This window comes from Lonchura striata, chromosome 3, assembly GCF_050655825.1.
Source record: "Lonchura striata isolate lonStrDom1 chromosome 3, ASM5065582v1, whole genome shotgun sequence".
NCBI classification, from domain to species: Eukaryota; Metazoa; Chordata; class Aves; order Passeriformes; family Estrildidae; genus Lonchura; species Lonchura striata.
Genome location: NC_140705.1, coordinates 105,441,538 through 105,465,399, shown reverse-complemented (window position 1 = coordinate 105,465,399; position 23,862 = coordinate 105,441,538). Strand labels below are relative to the sequence as shown.

The 23,862-nt window shown below is 36.8% G+C and overlaps 1 long non-coding RNA gene across 1 annotated transcript in view; it reads left to right on the top strand.

Annotated features, from left to right (window-relative positions):
- Positions 1–8,125: 8,125 nt before the first annotated feature.
- LOC116183362 (uncharacterized) overlaps positions 8,126–23,862 on the top strand; it is a 112,717-nt gene continuing 96,980 nt past the window's right edge. The window contains exon 1 of the long non-coding RNA XR_004147965.3: positions 8,126–10,118. This is a non-coding gene — a long non-coding RNA (uncharacterized LOC116183362). The remainder of the gene's footprint in view (positions 10,119–23,862) is intronic.

Below are 23,862 nucleotides of genomic sequence, written 5' to 3'. Positions count from 1 at the left end.
ACAGGCGCATCAAAAAGGACGAGAGGGGAGAGAGAAACGAGCTGCAGCGCAGGACATGAGAGGGCAGCAGTCGAGCGGTGGATTTCGTTGTTAAAAAGCTAAAATCCCGCGGCTGTCCCGGGAGCCCCTCCCGCACGGGGATGGATGGGGAGGATGGGTTCGCTCCCAGGACAGAGCCCCGGTGCTGGGTTACCCCTGCATCCCTCCCCTGCCTCCCCCCTCCCTCAGCATCGATCTGAGCTCTCTGGACTGCTTCGGGCTAGCACGCAGGTAAAATAATCAGGGCTAAAAATACCTTAAAAGGTTTTTGGGCATTGCTTTACTCATTTAGACATGATGCAAGCAGCTGTGCAAAGAATTTTAAATACTGACCCGTTGCTGTTTTGGACAACACTGGCTTAAACATTTCTCTTCTGCTTGTACATCAAAAGATGTGCATGTCCAAAGGTTGCTGGATTTGGACTTTGAGCAGCACAATCCTTTAGCTATACAGCAATTAAATTGTTAATACTTCCCTAGCATGTGGAATATATTAAATTGGTCTACCTTAAAAGGTTAATGTTCCAGCATGATTTTTTTTTAAAAAATATGTTTTTAGAGGTTTATTCTCATAATCATAAATATTTCAAAGGTAAAAATTTAATTTGGTTAACTTTTTTTACAGTTTTCTGCACTATCGTAGTACTTGCCTATCCACTCTTGATGCCAAGCTGTCAAATACTTATGTCATATGCCACCAGCTAAGAAAGTCCATCCAGGCCTTCTAGGGAAAATGTATATGATTTTTAAGTTAAACCAAGAAAAAATAACTTTTTCAAAAATTGACCAAATAAATGAGTGTTGCAAACTAAACATGTTCTTGAATCCAAAGGTGGAGTAGTCAGAGTAATATATTTTGAAGAATACCCATGATAGGTGGGTAAATAAAGTTGATCTAGGAAAGATTAGAAATGCATGCTAACTTCAAGTACATGAACATCCTTGCAGAATTTTTGCCAACAATCATGAACCACGTGTTTTAATGCCTTTCAAAAATAAATTTACAGAGAGACTGATTTTTTTTCACTGAATTTGAGCACAGTACTCCGACAGTGAAAATGCAAAGGCTCTGTATAGTCCAGCCATCCTACTGCCAAGAGTCCTACCTGACTGTCTGGTTTTACATTTGCCATTGCAGCCAGGAGTTGAAAGCCTGAATAAAAACCCAGCAGTGTCAAACCCAGAGCATTAACCTGTTTTGGTTTTTTTTCCTGTCCCTTTGTGAGTAGCACCACACTGCTACTGGGGGACCCATGAATATGCACATAGGCATCCCTTCAAGATCTACCTTGCTCTTGTACTCTTCTGAGTACCAAAAATATATATTTATTTTTGTCAGTCAAGATCTTTCCTCATTAGAGAACAATCAACAATCATTTATGCACAAATGCATCATAAGAGAATTGAACATTTTATTTTCCTTTCCCTTTTTCGAGTTGCATAGGTAAACCTATTTCTTTAAGATTCAGGCAAGACTGCACAGCAGCTTTACATCGAACAGGAAAAAAACCCTCAACTAATGCCATGGGATAAGTGAAAATATTGAGAAGGCAGAATTTGCCAAGGTACAGTCTTTTAAGCTGAAATTTTTGAAATAGTGCAATCATAAATGTACTATCATCACAGACACATGCTTAGAAAATTGCATAGAGTGAATATAAAGAATACCTAGCTAGATATTTTCAATTCTATTGCTGTAAAAATACACACATTTTTCAGATGTAGGCACACAGTATTTGTATTTGTACATCCATATAACACCCTTATCCAAAAAATATAAAGGCCCTAGTTACACCAGTATTTTTTCCAAATCCAGACTATTCCAGAGTTTTTCTCATATCCAGAAAATAACTATTTCACAGGGTTTTTTTTGTAATTCATTAGCATTTTTGTTTTAAATTGTTTTAAGTTCTTGTGTTGCAAAGGAAAAGATGGTATTCTTGGAGTTCTCTTTTGTCTAGTGAAAATTAAAAAATTGTCTGATTACCAAAATGCGTCTGCCAAAGTTTAGATCTTCATCTTCATTTCTAAAAACATCCTTTTCATAGGGCAGACTCAATAAAACACTAAGATGGATTAATGAGTGTAGCATTACTTTCATGAATTCTCAGTCCTGCTCTGTTTAGCTCACTATGTTGGTCCTTGCCTCTGGAGTCTCTGTGTCAAGGCCCAGTTCTTGTGGCGATGGACACTGATTATCTCAGAGAAAGATAAGAAGCTAAAGGTATCAAGTGAGTCCTCAGTCACACCAGAGACAACCATCTGAAGGATGTGATGTGAAAAATATCTAGTTTGCAGCCAGCAGTTCCCATAGAAATGAACCCAGACTAGAATACTGCTGCTCTAAACCTCTATAATTTTTTAAAGAAAATCCACAGATGGAACAACATATTTGTGTCTTCATTCATGTTAAGAGCCAACATTTGGAAGTGATCATTTACATCAAAGAAGAGATGCATAAATGTTGTGTCCAAATCATAATATTTGCTGTGCGGGAAAACTTATTTTGACATCAGTGAACTACATTGTGTTAAACCTCTTACTTTTAATAGCACGCAATACAGTAATATGAGAATGACATAGCACAGGTATTAAACATTTCAAATGTGCATCAGCTCACTAAAGCAAGTATTTGTTGAATGTATGTTAGCAGCAATGCTCAAAGTCAGGCTACAACACATTCTCTGGCTATGTGTCCATAATGAATATCCCTCTAAGTACATTTTCATGGGAGTCACACTGAAAGATTGCAAACTCTGATCTCAGCTGGGCCACTGCAGTGAGTCCTGCAGATAATGTCCAATGCATAAAAACCAAACAATGGGTACACTGCCAAATTCTTATTTGTCCTTCACATGAAGACCATATTGACTGTTTCAAAAACTCTTTGTATGAGCCATTATTTTCAAATTGTTTCCCAACTTATACTGCAATTGAAAATTGGACAGCTCTTCAATTGCTCCAACATTTCAATTGATTACCAATACAGGTTTTCAGAATTAAGAATATTGCTCTATTCTTTTCCACAGCATCATGTTGACTTTGTGTTGTGGTCATTTAAATATTGCTGCACAGTTTGTGCCGGATTCTGGTGTTTAGATAACAGAAGGGAGAATCAATTAGATTTATTATCTCTAAACTGTACAGTAAGTGATAAGACAAGCCCAACACATAATGTAGCACCCATTTTCAAGGACTTGTGTAGTTCTGCAGTTTTAGTAGTTTAAGTAATACAGTAATTTATACTGAAATATACAATGATGGAAAATATTCAAATAGAATTAAAATTATCCCCAAGCAGGAAAATTGAGAAGAAAGTAGGTGAAAGTCCTCATTCATGAAAGAACTGACTATGGCTGATTACCAAAGTTGAGGTTACAGCTCTGAGACAAAAGCTGAACTAGAGCAACTTTCTTGAGTTTTCCTGCCTTCTTTTTGTCCAGAACTCTATTACTACTTGTTTCTAGGTCAGGTTTAAAATTCTCCTTAAACTTCTCTTGCTCTTACTGTTTTTAGAAGGGGCCTTTGAGTAAAATTGACCAAAAGATGTGGTAGAAGTGCATTTTAGTAGCTTTGCATCATTTAACAAATGATCTCCCACAATGGCTCTAAAGTCAAGTGAAGACAAAGTAAGTATTTTCTGATATCAATAAACTTTAATTCATAATCTGTATGATTGTATTTATGGCCAAAAAAATGTAATGTGAAAGATTTTTTGCTCCTCTACTAGAAAGCAAAAACAGCATTTGTTTTTTCTCTAGTCAACACTAGGGATTTCCCTTCATTTGCTCTCAAAGAGATATTCAAATTGATGGGATAGCATTAAGGAAAAGGTCACAAACACAAAGGCTAAAGAGCTTGATCCACCCCCTGAAATCAATGGAAAGTTTCCTGTTGGTTTCAATGAGAGCAAGGGCCCATATTACTTTAAATTTTGCTCATAATTCTTCAGAGTCAAGTATACTGCCTTCAATGACTTTGAAAAAAAATGAAGTCCATCCCTCTGAATAAATTACTCACAATCAACCTTGGAAATACCTCCCTGTATAAAACACATTCAGTGTTCTTCTGTCTGAAGATAAGGAATAAGTTTCACATGAGTCATTTCCATGTCTACAAACTTCCCTGTACATGTTCCTCCATTAATTTTTCCACCATGATAAAACCTCACTTATTATTGGTTCAAGGTTTATCATGGCTTTTGTGACACATGCAGCTCATTCAAAAGCCTATTGACTCATATACTATTTGAACTGAATTTACCATGTTGCCTTGTACCTGGGACATATAAAGAGCCAGGAAGTATCCAGTTTACCAAAGAAACTGAAGGCTCCCTCTGGATATAACAGACCTATAGTTTACTGAGAATTAAATTCCCTAGTGAGTGTTCATCTGCTGCCCATTCATGACATATTTTGTCTAAACAACACATAAGTATTTTACCCCTACAAATAAGAGCAATGCAAACTGGGAAAGTTTGAATTATATAAACTGGGACAGCATAGCAGTTTTCTGAAGGTGTAAAATATCTGGATATTTTATTTGATTACACTTGGCAAGTTATGAATCTGAAAAGTTTAACACTTAGAGTAGACACTTCTGCAAGAGTCCTAGGCTGACCCAGAAAATGGTCCCAGAAATTCAGATGCTGCTGTTTTTCCTCCATAGCTGTTACAATGATTGAAGGGAATGGCATTGTGCAGCTGAGAACACCATTTTTTCCATATGTTCATCAACCAAAATCCTAATCAGCTTTAGCCCTTGAAGGCTCCAGCATTCTCTGGAACTGTTGGTCTTACCTGGGTAGCTGCAGAGCTCTTTTTAAAGTCTCTTTATTATTTTCTTATTAATACTATTATTATTCTGACATTATAATCTGATTGTAGTCTTTTTAATTTTCACTGCCTCTGCTGTTTTTCTGTATTCTAAATGGTGACTTTGATTAATATTTCCATAATACAGAAATTTCTGATCATTCTGTATTTCACTGATACAGAAATTTCTTACCATCCTACAGAGCACCCGTTAATATTCCCAGAATCCACAGACAGGACTACTGCAATACAAACATTAAGTGAAACTTTGAAAAAAATCTTACGTTCTGATCAATTTTCCTATTTACATCAAAAGGCAGTGTACTCCATTTTTCATATGTGGTTGATCAGGTCCTACAGGCACAGTCACTTAACTGCCATCTAGTTATATATACATTTACCAAGGTTCAGGACTTCCATCATTATTAAATTATAAGCTTAAAGGTGCCACATCCATTGTTTCTGCAATAGAAGGTACCCCACTATAAAATGTTGTGATAACAATGCTTACTTGAAGTATTTTCAGTTGAAAAGAGATTAGAAAAGTTTGAATTATGGAGGTAGATTATCCAGTGTGCTTTATATCACAACAAAAGCTAGGATCAACTCAGAGCTGAAAAAACCTCCCTCTTTAAAATATTCAGGCCTATTGAAGAAATGTTATATTTCAAAAATCTGTTGTTCGCACTAAAAGTATTTTGGAAAAGAAGTAAAATGCATGAGTTCATTTAGAAGTCTTATTCTATCCTGGGAAATAGCAGAAGTAGATTAATATTGAATATTTCCATTGATAATTACTGAATTTCACAATATTTATGTAGTATTAGGACATGGCAAGCCACCATACTTTCAGAACAGTCTGTGCTCAGAAAACTAATTTGCTGCTCTGTGTGTCCATTCACAAATCATCCTACAACTTTAGAAGACAGAGGAGCTGTGCTGCCTGGCAAACCCAACTTTTCCTGCAGGGACATGGAACTGTCACCCAGCAGAGCCCACATGGGGAGGAACTGTCCCTGAAAGGCAAGGCGTGAGAAAAGAGGCAAGGGACAGGGGTGGATGCAGAGGCAAAGAGCACAAAATAACCTTATCTAAAGTAGCTGCCAGTGGCTGCAGGGTCTGCTACAACTATAGCAAGAAATCTCCCTCTTCAGGAGCTGAGATCAGCTGCACACCCACTCTCACCTCGACCTGGGACTCCAAGGGGGTGCGTGAGTGCAGGCACAACTACTGCAAGTGAAAAGACAGCTTAACACTTAAACAGAAACACCAAATCCAAGAACCTCTAGGACCTTAGCACCTAGACAGATATTTTTTTAAAAGTTAAGTTTCAGATTTAGGTGCATAACATGGCAGTGAAGTGGCACACCAGAGTGATGTCCTTTTCCAATTTAACACTGGCAATCCTGTTGGCTGTAAAGAGTCACACGGTGACATTATGCTGAATCCTTGGAGGTTAGTTCTGATGAGCAAGCATCACCAATAGTAGTAATATGACATCACAAAGTTAATTTGGAACTCTTCAAGTGCTGTGCTTTAAAAATATGCTTCTCAAAAGATTTTCAAACACTTTTTTTAAGTGTTGTACGACAGCATTTTACCTGCTGCTCTTACTCCTCTAGATTTAAATAGCCTAAACAGTAAAAAGTGTGATTGGAATAGTTGAAAGTCAGTTGGATCAAGTCAGTTCTCAAGTGAATCAATGTATCCTGATTTATACTACAGTTGATCTGATTAGTCTCATAAGAGAGGCAGCAGCTCTAATAAAAACCTCACTGGAAATAAATAGTGTACCTACTTATTGCTATCTTTAATATTTTGTGAAAACAAGAAAGACTTGAAGGTAAGCATCTTTAATGAGCCTATTGATTTCCTTTTTTAAAAATATTAATGAACTAGCTAAAATAAGTGATTTTTTTTAAAAAAAATATCAGATTTAAACAACATGCATGATGTTTTCTACATGATCCCAAGTGTTTATATATTAAAAACCAAATTAAAACTGATTAGTTGATAATGACTGCAGATGCTGACCTTTGGAAAGATTTATTAGTCCTGCAAACTGTGAACTGGGCTACCTGCTCATTCTGACCTTGATACAAGAACAGAAACAGCAAATGGTAGATTTAACCCTTGCTGATTCAAAAATAAATTCCTGAGAAAAGAAACATCAGTTGTGGTTAAACAGCAGAACTTTAGATTGTGAATATTAATGCAAGTCCTTCTCATTTTTCGTTTGTTTTTTTTTTTTTTTTAATGCAGCTATTAATGGGAAATTAATTAACATACTCTATCTCCCTGGTTGTTTACAAACAAATATCTTTTTAGGCCATGCAAAAGGCTTAGTGGAACATTTCATTATATAATCTGTACAGTCACTTTTCATTCACCAGTAAAGCAGATTGAATTTGTATAATACAAAGATTTTTATTGCCTCCATTTGGTCTCATTCAATGTCCACTGCAGACAGCACAAATATTCTCCTTAACTTCAGTTTGTTCAAGTACAGGCAGATATGGAGAAAACTCTAACTTAAAAGCAGACATTTATCAAGGTAAAATGTCAATAACTCTTGTAAATATCTGAGAAAATTATTTGATTACAATTTGGGTTTCAATAAGGATGATAACTTATTTAGGTTACTTTTTTATTTCTTTATTGTGACTTCTTTTCAGGAGCCTGTTAATGACTCTTTTAAGCTCACAATTCATGTCTATTTACTTTAATACAGCCTATTGCAATACCGATAGATCCTGCCTTCAGCAGCTGCTTTATAGCTCACTAAATTAACAGCTAAACATCAGTTCTTAGTCCTGTGCTTTTAAGCATAAAGAAGCTAAGTCTGGACTGCCTGGTAAACAGATTGTGATCAGGGACAACTAGTTACATGAGTTAATATATTAAAAAAAGGGGTGAAGGAATAGGGAAAGGGGTAGATGAGAAGGGGATTTTGGGTTGGGGTTTTGTGGGCCTTTTCTTTTTTTCTTTCTTTTCTTTTCTTTTCTTTTCTTTTCTTTTCTTTTCTTTTCTTTTCTTTTCTTTTCTTTTCTTTTCTTTTCTTTTCTTTTCTTTTCTTTTCTTTTCTTTTCTTTTCTTTTCTTCTCTTTTCTTCTCTTTTCTTCTCTTTTCTTCTCTTTTCTTCTCTTTTCTTCTCTTTTCTTCTCTTTTCTTCTCTTTTCTTCTCTTTTCTTCTCTTTTCTTCTCTTTTCTTCTCTTTTCTTCTCTTTTCTTTTCTCTTTTCTTTTCTCTTTTCTCTTTTCTTTTCATTTTTTTTTTTTTCTTTTTTTTTTTTTTAGCCACCCTGTGATCTACACTGCAATCTGTTTTGTCCGTTGCTTCTGACAGTATCACAGGGAACCTCGCTTGGTGAGATTGATTGGTACCTCCAACTTAGCCATTTCCTTGCAGAATGGCTGCCTTTTTTTGCCTAATGATGTTACATTTGTCCTGCAGATGATGTAGAGCATGCTGCAGAGGATGAACAGCTCTGCTCTGATCACTCCTTACTTGGCAAGTACTCACGCTTCACACCAACACTCCTCAGCACCATTAATATTATATATAGATACCCTTGTCACAGATTTACATTCGGTGATCCGAAATCAGGACAGGAAGGGTGAAGTGTGCGGGGGGTGTGTGGGTGAGGAGGTGATCTGATTTATTGTGAGGAATGTTGGTGAATAAAAAGGAAGTGATCAAATTTATATTAATGTCTTGACCTATATTCTCAGTGCTGCTTTTTTCACTGCTCAACCCCAAAGTGTCTTTCCTTCTGCAACAGATTTCAAAAAGTCTTTAAAAACATGAAGGTTCAGTGTCTCAATATGCATTTACTCGCAATAAATTCTTTTAAATCACAATGTTATGCATCGGTGAGAGTCCCTGGGGAGATTAATTAGTCATGAAGTAAAGGCCGGGTTCCCAGTCTCTAAAAAGGTTCATGAATGATCTGCACATCCACAACTGGATGGGCACAGGAAACTCAAGCACTGAACACAGTAAAACACAGAATATTGCAGAGTTACCTTGAATTTACATACTCACCTGCAGATCCCATGTGTAAAATTTGCTTGGAAGTTCCTTAGAGAAAAAGCAGACCTTTAGTGTACACCTTACACAGGAAGTACAATACCAAGCCATATAGAAATATTGCACAAAGCTGGTGAATCAGCTGAACTCAGAAAAGTAGAAATAAGATTTCTTGCAACCTAACTTCAGTGTCTTTTATTATATCTTCTAATAATAAATTCTTTAATGCAATAAATTTTTCAACCAATTGCTTTCATGGGGAACCTGCTCTCGGGGTGAATCAGAATGTCATTAAGAAAAAACTTTCCTGTAAGAATGCCAGCTTTGTTTTTCAGAGGAGATAGACCACAGGAAGTTTCCTGAGGTTTCTTGTGTGGCATTTGCTAAGTTGCCTACATTTATATACTGATTTCAAAGTAACTCCATTGAGATTTGGAGGTCAAGGTGTTAAAGAGTGAAAAACCACAACTTTTTGAATATCTGTTCCTCTCCTCTGCTGAGTGGAGATAATAATGCCACATTAGCAGTAATGTGATGTATAGTGGAAGTGCTGTTTTTTTCTGAATCTCTTAATCTGAGCATTAGAACTGTGTAAATAATAATTTTGTGTCATTTGCATAAATCTTTTCTCAAAAATATGAACTGTGAATCAAAAATTGGGAAATTGACAATTTATGATAAAGATACTGCTTCTTTTCCAACTGTTTTACTTCTTTTTCTCAAATAAAGTTAAAATTTGTTCCTATATAAAACATTGCTTCAAACTGAACAGCTTCATATCAAAAGCATTGAAATAAAATTATTTGCTTTAAAATATCTGTTTCTGATATTGAAATGGACTATTTTGCCCCTTCATTTTAAAGGGAGGTTTTTTATTAGTCTTTAGTTTTTAGCAGTTACAATGGTCAGAAATTGGTGCAAATTGACTAAATGTTCCTGGCACCAAGAAGAGATTTTTTCAGTATAGCAAACCTTCTGATTGTTGCTCTGCTCTACCTGAGATTCCTTGGACCATGGCAATACTTGAGGAGAGGGTATATCCACAGAAGCAAACCAAATGGTTCTTCTTGTTCTACAGCAGAAAAGACATGACTCAAGCACTATAGTGGAACATGAACCTGCAGTCAATGCAATATTGCAATGAAGCACTAAGGCAAAAAACATCATTATGAGAACTGCCCAGTGACCCAGCAAGTCAAGATCTCTCTCCTACTCACCTCAGGTGGCTGGTCAGCAGTAAGTTAATGATATCTTTACACTTCTGAAAAGTATATGCAAATAAGTCATTTACAGTCCATTAAATACATGCTCTTGGTACTTGAAATGCACATCTTTTTAATGACTTGAGATATACAATCTAAAATCAAATGTGTACAAAACTTTTTTCCACTTTCCTGCTTCTGCCATATTGTCACTCTTCTGAAAGGATTTGGCAGGAATGTCACCATGTTTTCCCAGTTTCAGTTAGTGAAGCCACAGTACTTAGCTCTTGACCTTGATTAGTTTGCTGCTGTCCTCTTCTGTCTGATTTCTAGTTCAGAAGGCCTATCAGTATTTGCAAAGTTTAATTTTTCAGTTTTTTGATACATGGGAAAAAGAATATGATTTTTGTGTGCATTCATTTGCACTTAGATTTATTGGTGATATTCAACCAACACATTAAGCATAAACTAATACCACAGCTGATTACCATCAATGCAACAAGGCATGAACTAATGCACCATAATGCCTTTTTGCAGTTACAAAGTTTTCTATAAAATGCTTTAAAATTACTTATGTTAATTTAGTTACAAGGCTAACATGTACTGAGCAGAAAATTATGTTGTATTAATTTCAGCATTCTCCTCTCTTATTAGCCAATCATATCACTCTTCGTCTTTCCATTCTATAATTATCATTAATTACCAGTTTATAATAAGTTTATTTAGTTAATTCAGTGCTGTTCATGCCCTGAAGCATAAACCAATAATATCATTTGAACTTGCAACTAATTAGAAAATTGTACTGCCATTAGGTAACTTGTTCTGTCAATTATTTCATCCTTTCAGGTAACCTAAGCCTTTTTTTTTTTTCTTTAATTATGAGCAGAGAAGACAGATATTCATGATTAATTCCTTTGAAGTTTGACACATCAAGGTTTTTCATGGGCTTGTTTTGTAACCAGATTTTTACCAGCAATAAGAAAATAGACTGCTAGAATCATTGAATCATAGAATTGGTTAGGTTGGAAAAGACCTTTAAGATCATCAAGTCCAACCATTAACCAAACACTGTCAAGTCTACCACTAAACCTGTCCCCAAATGCCGCATCAAGATGTCTTTTAAATGCCTCTAAATGATAGTGATTCTACCATTTCCTCTGGGCAGACTGTTCAAATGCTTGACAACCCTTTTGGTGAAGACATCTTTCCCAATATCCAATCTAAACCTACCACTGTGAAACTTGAGGCTTTTTCTTCTTGTCCTTTACTTACTTCTTGGAAGAAGAGACTGACCCCCCACTTGCCTGCAGCCTCCTTTCAGGCGGTTGTAGAGAGCAATTAGGTCACCCCTGACCCTCCTTTCTCCAGGCTCAATTGCTTTAATTCCCCCAGATACTTTTCAAAAGACTCATGCTCCAGACCCTTCATCATCTCCACTGACCTTCTCTGGACATACTCCAGAGCCTCAATCTAAAATCACTGAAAGTAGAAAGTAAGAACCAAATCTATATTGTCTGGTTCCATAGCAGTAAAACCCAAAGACACTGATATCTGCAGGTAAAATTTTGAAGTAGAGCTTTCAGGCAACTAAACAGAGTGTTTTATTGAATAATTTTTTCTTGTACACTTTTAAATGGGACTAGACAATCTCATTGACCAAGTACCATAAAGGGTCATCTTGTACTGCATAGGAAAGATAGGCTGTCTTCTGCCTGTAATTTCTTTATGGAATTTTTTAAGAGATTCTTTAAGAATGATTTCTTACAGTAATCCTGCAATTTGAACTGGAGTTTTGATTATGATTTAATAGCTCAACCTCATAAAAGAATATTAACACAGGAATGCTACTAAATAATATCCATTTCTGCAGGAACAGTGACTAAATTCCAGTGCACTTTAGATACAGTTGCGGGTTTTCATATAGATTAATTATACAATACCTAACTAAAGAAGTAAGACCTGCAGTAGCTGTACTTTTACATTTTTCAGGTGATGGAGTGAAATACATTTTCCCTTTTATAAGGAATACTTGAAATCTATTACTCTTAGCTTAGTTAATTCCACAACTATTCCTCACCAAGTTCACCTAAACATTGAACTTTTAGTACTCCAAATGCAAATAAACTTTTTTCCAGTGCTTTAGCAGGTTTTTGCACCGACTATCCCCTTTCTCAAGGCTCCGTTGTGGCACCGAGTCTTAGCGAGGAGGCACCTGGTTATTCTGTCACTTTAACTGTGGTACTTACAAGATGTGCACTGGGATTTAGATTTCCCAGAGAGTCCCTTTTCTGTATTTTCTGCTCCTTTAAAAGAAGCAGATGTCAAAACTCGAGCGCAGCTTTTGGCTCCCATGACCTTAGGCTGGGCACTCCTGTGGGGTTATGTCAGTCTACAGAGTTGCCAGTTGCTGCCCTACGATATATGCCATGTAATTCTTGATAATTGGTTGTAGGGGCTTCCAAAAGAGTCATTGCTGCTTTGCAAATAGACATGCCACAGGTAGGAACACTAAGAGTTACAAGGTGAGGCGTTTCTTCCTTCTCATCTTGATGACACGCTTCTAGCCAGTAGCTATCAAACACCACCCACATCACAAACTTGAAATCACTAAGCCAGTCTTGCAGGACCTGTGGTTTAAATCTGGGCTAACTCATTTGCCATTTTTTGTAAAGCCAGCTTGTGCCACCTCTGCTGCTGCTTAATCACACTGCTGCTGGGAAAATTCCCTGGCAGAAGAACCACATAAGGAGTGATAGACATCATCTTGGGCCTCATCATCTTTGGGTGGTATCCCACCCACTATATTCATAGCATGAACAGAATGCGTATGCAGAAGTGTATTTTAATCACAGACTGAGTAACTGCAAATGGCTTTTGCAGTGTGAATGAGCATGAGGCCAGAGCCCTGAACTGCATCAGAGAGTGACTGGTTCACAGCATTGCTGTGATCTCTGAGATCTAACCTGATCCTCTCAACCTTTCTGTTGTGTCCTATTCGTCCTTTCACAGCTCCAGTCGTGACAAGATGACCACTCCCTACGTGCTCTTGGCATCATAGAAGCTGCCACAGTGAATAGGACCAGTAGTAATTTTAAATGACCTTTCTCTGTTGCTAAGAAAGACTTCAAAGAGAGTAGCAAAGAATTTCAGATGTGCAATTATGGAATAACTGATACTTCACAGTGATTTTAGCTCTGAATGAGATTTAGATTTTATTTGCTAAATATTTCTTATAAAATAGATTTTTCAATCTTGTTCTTCATATTGCTACAACCCATGCAGAGTGATTAAAAATTCTGATCTCACACGGATGGTTACAAAGCACGGTTTTGATTAGCCAGAAAATTGTTTTAATAATTTGTTGCTTGGAATAATAAATTAATGCAGATGAAGTCCATACTGCTGCCTGTTGAACAGACATTCAAAATCTGGAAAATTCAGAGGAACTACTTATGTGAGTAAGAATAAAACCAATAATAAAGACCAAGCTGTATGTTTGGTCTTTAAGTCCTCACTGTTCTGTTTCAAGTATTTGAGATGGTTTCCAGTTGTAGCTAACATTTAATTTCTTTTCATATTCACAGATGGTAAACAAATATTAGGAACCAAAGTGGAGAGGCATATTAATATTATTATTAGCTGGCATTTTGAATTATAGAGTCATGATAAAATTATACAACAGAGAGAGACTCTGAACAAAGATAATCAATTGTCTACAACCTTTATTCCAGTATATTATGACTTTCTTACTTAGATAATAACTCTGAAATCCGTGCTTTGATAATTATATGTTGGATGTCATCATGACTAGGTTGAGCTGTGCTATTTCAAATGCAACTATCAACAGAAAGCAGGATTTCACTGATGTTGCACTTTTTCAGAAGTATCATTATGCACTAAATATCACTCATATGCTTACAAGACCATAAAACATGTAACTTTTATTTACTGCATACCTAATAAGGCAGAAGACAGGCTGAAAAAATAAACACACACAGAGAATACTCTATCATGATGGAAGGCCTTCAGGGGTGAAGAGAGTTTTGCAGGCAGCAGTAGTGGTGGTGCTTGGTAAGTTCTGAGGTCTTAATTTGATATGATTTGAAGAGAGTCCAAGTAATAATTAGATTTTGTATATGTCATACATTTATTTTCTACAACTATAAGAGCTAGGAAGTGAAGCTGTAGTTGTGACAGATCGTGAATTGCACTGACAGTTCTCTTAGGGTCACTTTACTTTTCAGATCAAAGTGATTATTAGCAGATCACACCTATAACCTGCAGTTAGCAGAGTAGAACCTCCTCACTCCAGTAGTCCTGTAGCTTTATGTGAATGCAAACGGCAAGCTTAGACCTACTCTTTAGATGTGTGTGTACTCTCACTTTTAATAATTGAGCCATTGTTTCATATCTGTAATGCAAGTATTGATGAGTCCTTTCTTGCTTAAAACCAACAGGTTTACACACACACACACACAAATACACACACATACAAATACACAAGCTCCCTTTCAAACAGAAAACAGATTTCAGCTCTATGGAAAATGAAGTATATTGAAGAAAGGAAACACGTAACACATAGAGCTCTTACCTAGATAAAAGTCAGCTGTCAATATGCGAGTACTGGTCTCAGAAAACTAATATCCAGCTGTAGTCATATGTCATGTACCTTTATTCAGAGATCTGCACTTCCTGTGATGGGTCAGATCTGTAGAAAAAATAGTCAGAAAATCAATAAGTAGAGTAAGAAATTAAATAAAAGTAAACTCTTTTTAGGCAGGGTGTTTTCTGTCTTCATCACTGACATATGTAAGCATTTTGGGACTTACACTTTTCTTCTTGCTTCTGAATATGTTTTCTGCATGTAGTGTGAAAACTTTTGATCCAAGAGGAGGAAGCAGTGTACACCGTTCACCACAAGGTTATTCTGAACCAATAATACTTCATAGAAGTTTTGTGTGCTTTTACATGTAAGACCTATCAGAACGTGAGAATGATCTGAGTAAAACTTGAATTTCCGTATTACAGACACTTGAGGGGTAGTGTTGCTCATAAATCTTCTATTAGTTTGTGACACAAACATTCTCTGACTTACACACTTGAAATATTTTTAGCAATGTTCTCTGCATAAGCAATGCTCAGCTGAAATCCCTCTCTGCAGAGAGGGGAAATCTACTGCCACACTAATCTCTGAAACTGTTAAATTAATTCCTCCCCTCTATTAGTTGTCTCTTAGATGTACTGCATCCCAGATGTCCTATCCAAGTGATGATAATTAGGGTGTGAAGCAGCATTCCAACTACTTGAAGTGACTGGTCCAGCACAGTAGTTTACCAGTCTGGCTGGTGAACTTTGCTGAACTGAGCTCTCATCTCTACCCTACGAATGTGGAACTTCAGCCCACTCACACTCACAGCCTTATTTGCAGCCCTCCACCTTCAGTCTGTGCCTTTCTGTGTGGGCCCTCATACCTAAGAGATCTGTGTGTGTGGAGGGATTTGTGTGGAGTAGTCTAAGGACCACAAAGGATTTAAACTTACATCTCACACTGCAGCAGAGACACCCTTTGGGAATATAACTCCTTCAACAGCATTGGTATCTTTTAAAGTTCAAACACAAACCCATTCACATCTGAAAAATGTGCATGTATACAAAGTGGCACTTAAGAGAGTGTGGATACAATTTATTGTGTGATTTAATTATTCTGAATTGATTGATAAACACAATTTAGATTTCTATGGGGAATTTTGGTGTGATTTTTCAAAGTCCTTTCCAAATAGCAATGAGATAGAAAAAATGATTTTTTTAAAGAAAAATTTATAACGGAGGAGAGTCAAAGATAGGCTAAGTTACTTAATAAAACTGAAATTCACAGCAGAATTAAGACTTGATGTTACATCACTACACCTTAGTCACTCCTCTGGTGATAATGATGTTAGTGCTCCTCGATTTCACTTGAACATTTATTCTATTCTGGCAAATTTCTGTCAGTTTAACTTCTCACCATTGCTGGAACCTGAGCTTCTTTCTGCACCTGAAGTTTCTCAGTGTGGATGAGAAATTCAGGCATCTTGTATTAAGGAGCAGTTCATGGGTCTCATAAAATTTTCCAGTTTTCCAAATTGAGGAATAAGTGGGGCTAAAAACCCCTACTAATGCTTAATGCCAAAAGGAAGGGATTTTACTGTTCTTATACAATTTCACTTTTTTTTCTCTGTCAGTGATAAAGTGATGAACTTTTATGTTGTGGATTAAAAAAAATGTAGCTAAACAGATTTTGTTTCTGGGCCCAAGATTTTGTAAAGTGTGCCAACTTCAGTCTGTGAGAGAGATGTGTTTCATCACATCAATTTGAAAACCAGTACTACAAAATTTGGCAGACATGAAAATAATTCATTTCAGATTGTGGAAAATGGAGAAACAGAAAGTGTCTTAGAATAAGTAGCAGGAGAGTGATATCAGTTTACTTTTTGTGCATCAAATGAGAGAAGTGAGCTCAAATCCTAAGCAATGTGCCAAGAACTGAGACACTGGGGATAATTTATGAGAGTACAATCAAGGAAAAATAGCTAAATATTTTGATCTTCAATACCCTTCTATTAAAGTATGTTCATTTCCATGCACTATTTAGTTTACAAGTATTGATGGACTGAATGAGTTTTAAGAAACAGCAGGGGATTTATGGCCTTCTGATTTGTTATCTGGGTCATGAATATAAGAATTTCATTCTAATGTCCTGGAGCCATATCATGCCATTGATTTTTTTTTTAAGCAGATTTTGCCATTGATTTAAATGGGGAGTTCTGCTTAAAAATCAATGGCACAATATGGCCCTGAGACATTAACGCATTCAGAATATTGACGGAAAAGGAAAATAAAACCTTTTGTCAAAAGCTCTTTCTTTCAAAATATTATCCTTTCCCTAGAAGGTTTAGGCATTCTACTGGATGTTCTAAAATAAAGCATAAATGCTGCTGAATGCAATTTAACAATTAGATTTTTTTTCCTTAAAAAAACATATTACTGGCATCCAACCTTTTAACCAAATAATTGACTAATCACTCGCTATGGTACAGCTTCACAATCAACTCTTCCAACAAAACTCATCTCCCCTGACCCACTCCTCACCACTTTCCTCTGCACTTCCCTTCAGAAAATGTTCAGTACAGCCCATTAAGGAACACTTTAATTCAAGAGGGTCTGGCTGATCAAGAAAAATTAAGCTCCTAATAACAGCAAAATCGAAAGAAATTTGGACAAAATGACTCTCCGCATCACAGATTTTGTTTACTAGTGGGTAATTAATTCTTCACATATGTTGGGAACATCTGTCGCAGTGACCTGCCATCGTATCTGTGAAATGACTGCTGTGCAGCTCCTCTGCAGATCATTAGCAACGCTCTGAAAGGAATCTTCCTCTTTCTGCCCCAAACGGGCATTGCTCTCTGGGGTGTCCACATCCCAGGAGCAACACAGGTCTCTGTGACCCTGCTCCTCACTGCTTCCAGCACCTACATCTCCTTCTGAATGATGCCATGCTCAGAGGAAGACCTGGATGTGCAAGGATGTGCAAGAGAGACATTACAAGAAAAATCAGATGGATTTTGTCATCAGCTGCATCGCTTGAATTTTGTCACTGCTGCATGGGCTAGCTGCCTTCTCAGCTAAGAAATCATCCTAATTCAGTGTTTTAGCAGCAAAACTGCTTATTCTGTTTCTATTTGGCCAAAGGCCTTTGATGAACGGAGAAGAGAGAGGGCGCTTTTCTCTCTTTCTGTGCAAAGTTACCTTTTCTGTCTTCATAGGGACATCAAGAGAGAATGAAGATGTACCAAAGGAAGTAAAACAGTGACCAAGTTTCCAGATTCTATGTCTGTATTAAATTATTCTGTAATATCCAAGGGATGTGCTGGTATAGGAAATCTTCCTGATTAGAGAAGGGAGATATCAGTGAATACTGACACATCTGAAAATCCTTTTTCTACCATAAGTAAAGCAAAAAGCATAACAAATAAATGAAAACACTAAGGGAAAAGCCCAGCATATGCACTTGAAAACCACATTTAGGTCATATATTGGCCAAGTACTGCTCACATGCCAAGGCATAATCACATGCTTCAGAGCTTTGCACATTATTTTCAAGGTCATGCAGAAAATATTTTTCTGGTGAGGCAAGTTGCCCTCCCACCCTCCCCCATACCTATAGGGACTAGAATAAGCTGAGGAGGGTGAACACCTGCAGCTCTCCCAAGACACCTGTGTTTACAGTGAATGCCACAAACCCAACAAATCTTCTTTCACGTGAAACAAAAAAAGATGCAGACATCAAAGAAAATTAATCTGAGATATCATTATACACAAAACAAAGCACCTACTGTAAGAATCATGTATCTCTCTCCCTCATATTTTATTATCTACAGGGATTTCAGATCCTGCCATTCTCAGATTTCCTTAAATTTTAAATACCTTTTCTATCCTTCCCCAAATGTGCATTGTACCCCAAATATATGACTGTGCATTGTATCCCAAATGTGCATTGCACCCCAGATATATGATTAACTTATGTCTTTAAGTAATTTTCTAATTTTATTTTTTTCAAGGGATGCTGCTACAATAAAATTCTGGATTGATCTGAACCAATGGTGTAACTCCACTGATATATAAGCAAGAATGCTAATTTACACCCACTGAGATTGCTGAACATCTCTATTTATTAAAAAAACAACAACAATTACAAATCCTTATCACTGTTTCAGATATCAGAAAGGAGAAATCTGAGTTAAAATATTTCTTCTGAAATTAAGAAGCAATTCCTATCTTCACCATAAAAGCTGATCATGTGTAGGCTGAAATAAAGTATGAAGTCAGTCTGTAAATCATAAGACATATTCATAAATATAAAATAAATGTCTTGCTATTGAACACAATTGGTTGTATTCATTTTTCAAGATGCACAGTTTGTTCTGTGAATCTGTTTGTTGGAGTGTACAAATCACTCCAAATAAATTGTAGCCAGAGCATAGAGCTGGGAATTGGGAGATGGGAACTACTCCTGACTCGGCTGAAAACTACCTGTGTGACCTTGGAAAACATCTTAGGACTCATAGGACTGATGGCTGCTTAATGAGATAATCCGCTATGAAATGGGGGTAGGAGTATCAGGTAGGAACATATGTGTGCTCATGAGAAGAAGAGGAGGCTTCTGAGGCAAATAATTCTTTAATTGGGTCAGTATTTTCAAAGGTTTTGAGACATCTTACATACAAAGTCTGAAATTATCATGACTGCAGGATCAAGAGCAAGTGGAAGAAGTGCATCACTAGACTTGCCTTATGGAAAGTGACAGGGTCAGGAGGCAGTTTGGAATGAAACCACATTTAATGCTGGATTTGGTCTTGCACATAAGAAGAGAACATGCTGCCTGGGCAGCACAAAAGTGGCTTTGACAGCAGGGAGAAAGTGAAGTTCAATTGATCCTTTACAATACCAGAAATTTTGATCCTTTACAATACCAGAAATACTGAAACAATTTTATGAAGAGATGCAAACTTGTTGCTTTGGTTTTACTATGGGCATTCATTAAAGAGGAAATGTACTTTGTTGCAGTTCTAGCAAGAATAAGTTTTCTCACAGGCCTCTGGGGCTCAAGGAGAGAATTTTGAGAAACACTGAGAAACAGAAAATCTATTAGCAATGAAGGGTCTCTGACAACAATTTCAGAAATTGCAAGGCCTCCAAGAGACAGCAATCACATGTATTTATGTATATTCATATGCATTCAATTCTTATCGCATGTGGTACTAGTGAGAGTCGTATAAGATGTGTTATTGAAACATGGCAAGGTTCAGCATTGTGTAACAGACTACCTACACTGCATGACCAGTATATTTCCAGTTAGGACTGTTCAGCAAATCCAGATCTCCTTGTGGATCAATAGCAACAGCAATGAGAGGAAATAGCCTACCAGGATCAGCATGAGCAATTTTTAATCATTAAGTAATACAGCTATCATCCCCTCTCCTCCTCTCAGTCCAGTTCCATAAATTCAAGAGGATCAGGGCAGAAGGGAGAGAGTATAATCTCAGCCTTTATCTTTGAAACAACAAATCTACACACAAGCACTGCATCTTGTACTGTCTTTACTCCTCCTGTAATCCCTGACACTGTAGATTCTTCTGCATACTTTCAAAGTCGAGAAAGTTGTTTGTGAAAAGTCAGAACAGCTTTGGAAATTAAGAGTGCTCCAAAGATGCAGGGATGTCAAAATGGCTGTGGCCACCCATAGACAATGTCTCCAGACACCTTTTCAAATGTGTTCCGAAATACTGATCAATTCTGCAAGAAATCTTGCAAGTTAGATTTTTGTGAAGACAATCTCTTCATCCCTGCATTGCCCTCCTTTCCACTTCTCACCATTCCTTCACCCACCTCCCACACTTCCCCCTTCTTTCAAACTGAAAGAAGTTGGAAGGAATTCCTCCACAGGAGATTTTAAAAGGTTTACTTCCCACAAATTCCTCACATATAGCATTCCCCCACCCCCTCCATGGCAGACCCTGGTGTGACCAAATATGATTTGCTGTTCCTTCTGCAGGCTGTAATCTCCAGCTCTCCCAGGGGAGAAAAACCAGCAGCCAAATATCTAGTGACAGCTTTGCATGTGTAAATCCATAGCAACTTCATTGAAATCACTGGAATTAGTTTGGCTTGACACCAGTAAGAAGAAGAGCAGGATTTGACTCATTAGCACAATAAGGGAGAAATTAGTTAGATTACACTAAGGATTTCTTTGATAAAAAACATTTAGTTTTCATTTAACCAGTGCAAAGGTAACAGCATAATTCCCTTAAGGAGTTTCAGAAATAGTGGCCTATATACAGAGAAGGAAAACCCTTAAAGAGGAGTATGCTGTCAGGGAGAGTGATACTGATGCCCAGGAGAGCTGTATATAATTAGCTGTCATCATTTACATGGTTAGTTTCTTCACCACATACAAAATATACATAATTACAGTTCACTTACAAAGGATTCATTTGCTGTTTCCCATGTCTTATGAATTTTTATGGCACATAAGTCAGTTAACATTAAGTTAAACTCTAGGCCAAAATTTCTAGAAAACTTCCAAGCAACAATCTGTTGTAGATTGCAAGAGAATCAGTTGTGGCTGCTTGGTACTACAGTTGCTAATCCTGCTAAAGCACAGTGTTTAGTTATTTATAACTACATCAAATATTGAGATTGTTGCTCATTTGACTTAGTTAAAAACAGCTAAAATTTCTGATACATGTTAAAAGCTCAGAAAAGGTTTCATAAAACCTTAGTCAATATAATTCAGCTATTTAAATTCATATTAATAGGGAAAATATCTTTTATCTACTGGAAATTATTCAAAATCCTGCCACTGAGAAACTGTACCAAACTGGAATTTTTAAGGCCAGTCTTCTTGTCAGAAATGGGAATGAACCCAGCTTTAAGAGAGATATGAACTTCAGCAAAATTTTGGTTCTTCTGTAATCTGTAGAGAATCTAGCAGGCAAATTGAGGACCAGAGCACAATAAAAACATTCTCAGGAATTAGATATAGGAAAAAAAACAGTAAGAAAACATTCCCAGGTATTACAACAGACTCAAATATTTCTGAGTCTGCCTATGCCTTTGCTGCTAACAAATCAATGTGATGTTCACTGGCCGTTTAGAATTTCCATCTCCCCTCTTTTAATGGATTTGGGGTTGTTAACAACTTTCTTTGAGTATGAGGCAGTTTGATTTTTTAAAAATAAATCAGAAAATGAAGGAGCTGAACTAATTTCTATCTGTAACCTCTGTGAGGAAGGGGAAGTACAATATTTTTATAAATATTATTAATCAAGATCATTGACTGTAGGGAGAAAACAACTAATTGGCCTATGTATATCTACACTAATGAACATGATTTCTAAACAAAATTCTGTAGAATATGACTGACTCTAGAGTGATTGACTAGAAATCAAAACCTTGTTGTTAGCATGGCATAAAGTGCTGGCTTAGTAGAAGTGTTCCCTGTTGGCTCAAATTCATTTTAACAGCACTTTAGAGGGATAATATTGTCTTATCAAAAATTGTATTGACTGTATGTAGTCTATTATTTCCCTACCAGCACAAGAATAACTGTGCTTTATGAGTAATAGCAATAGTGTTCTTTGTTCCTGTGTTTTTCAAATTCTTGAGCTACAAGAATCTCTCTTTCCTAAAAACTTAGGTTATAGGGGAAGTTGATCTTAAGTGAAGGTTGAGGCCTCACTTCCTCTGAAGAGAGAAAAGGGTGAAATCTGGGAAAAGGATACAAGAAAATAGAAGTAGGAGCACATTTTTACAATGTCTAGAGTAAACATAATGTGAATTTATTAAATTTATATATATGCATATATTTGTGCACAAAGTACTTTCTGCAGCTTGATCTGAAGTCCATTAAAAATGACAGCTTAGAAACAGCAGTCAAGAAGCAAGGGACAACGAATGCAATGGATCTTTCTGAAAAAAAATGTCTCCCAGTAATTTCCAGACAAAGGAAGAGGAAATAGTGAAAAACACACCAACCATCTCTGGAAATAATGTTTAGGCTCAGCTTATAATGGGTAAATGCCTCCAGGAAATGATTGAAGATTCTAACATGTGTATGATGCAAAGGAAATGGTCTAGAATATGCAATTGGAGCTTCTTTTAAAGGAATTAACAGATATAAAACTCTCTGTGTACTCATGCAGAAGAATAAGACTGCAGACTGCTTGTTTGCCCCAGAATTTGACACTGGCCGGAAGGCAATATTCAAATTCCACCCACTGTCATTTCTGTGCTCAATGTCCTTCAAATTTCTCAAATCTCTTTCAGCTTTGCCCTGCACAGTGACGGTCAGTGCCATTTCTGTAGATGTTTGTATGTGAACTACAATATTACTGTTATTAGGAAGTAAGTATCACTAATTAATATAGAGGAATGATTTTTTAAATTCTGTTTTTTAAATTTTAAATTCTGTTTGTATCTCCTTTGGACTGGCATTTGGAGAGCAACTGAGAAACATTGTTTTAACTAAGCTGGCTTTCTGCACCTTGGTTTGCTAAAGCACCCTTGGTTTGCTAAGCACCCTTGGCACATCTAGAGGCAGGTCTCTGCCTTGGGAAAGACAGGAAAATAGAGGAACTGGAACTGTGAGTTAATTATTTTTAAATCACAATAAATTATTGGATTTTTTTCTGAGACTAGTAAGATGTTTGGAAGGTTTGACCACACTTTGCTACTACATTTCCCTGTATAGCCAAACACTGAAGATTTAGCAGAGCTCCAGCTTCTTCAAGCAAATGTTGTGAGAAACTAACATCTGCTCAAAAAACGTGACTCACATGGCACTTCAATAATGCATTGAAATTGCTGAGGGACATGGTTGGGAAGACTTGCATGTACCACACCTTCCCACACACCGCGTGCAAGACTGCATTCAAAAATTTGCAAAGTCTAAGCAGATGCTGTTACCATGACAAATGACTTTTTAATCAGTCATAATTTTGCACTAAGTGCTGTATAAGTGCCCTTTGTTTCACTACTTAAACTGTCAATGGCTAACAATGGAAGTCACAGACTAGTGCCTGTCATTAAAAGCAGTGGAAAAAAATCAATACAATTTTTAATTAAAGCTGCCCAATGACTTGAGCTTTTAAGAAAGGAATTCTCCTTATCAGTACATCTTGCCTTCAAGCCCTTTCTGGCACTTCAGAAGTTAACACACAGGAAAATTGTTATATTTC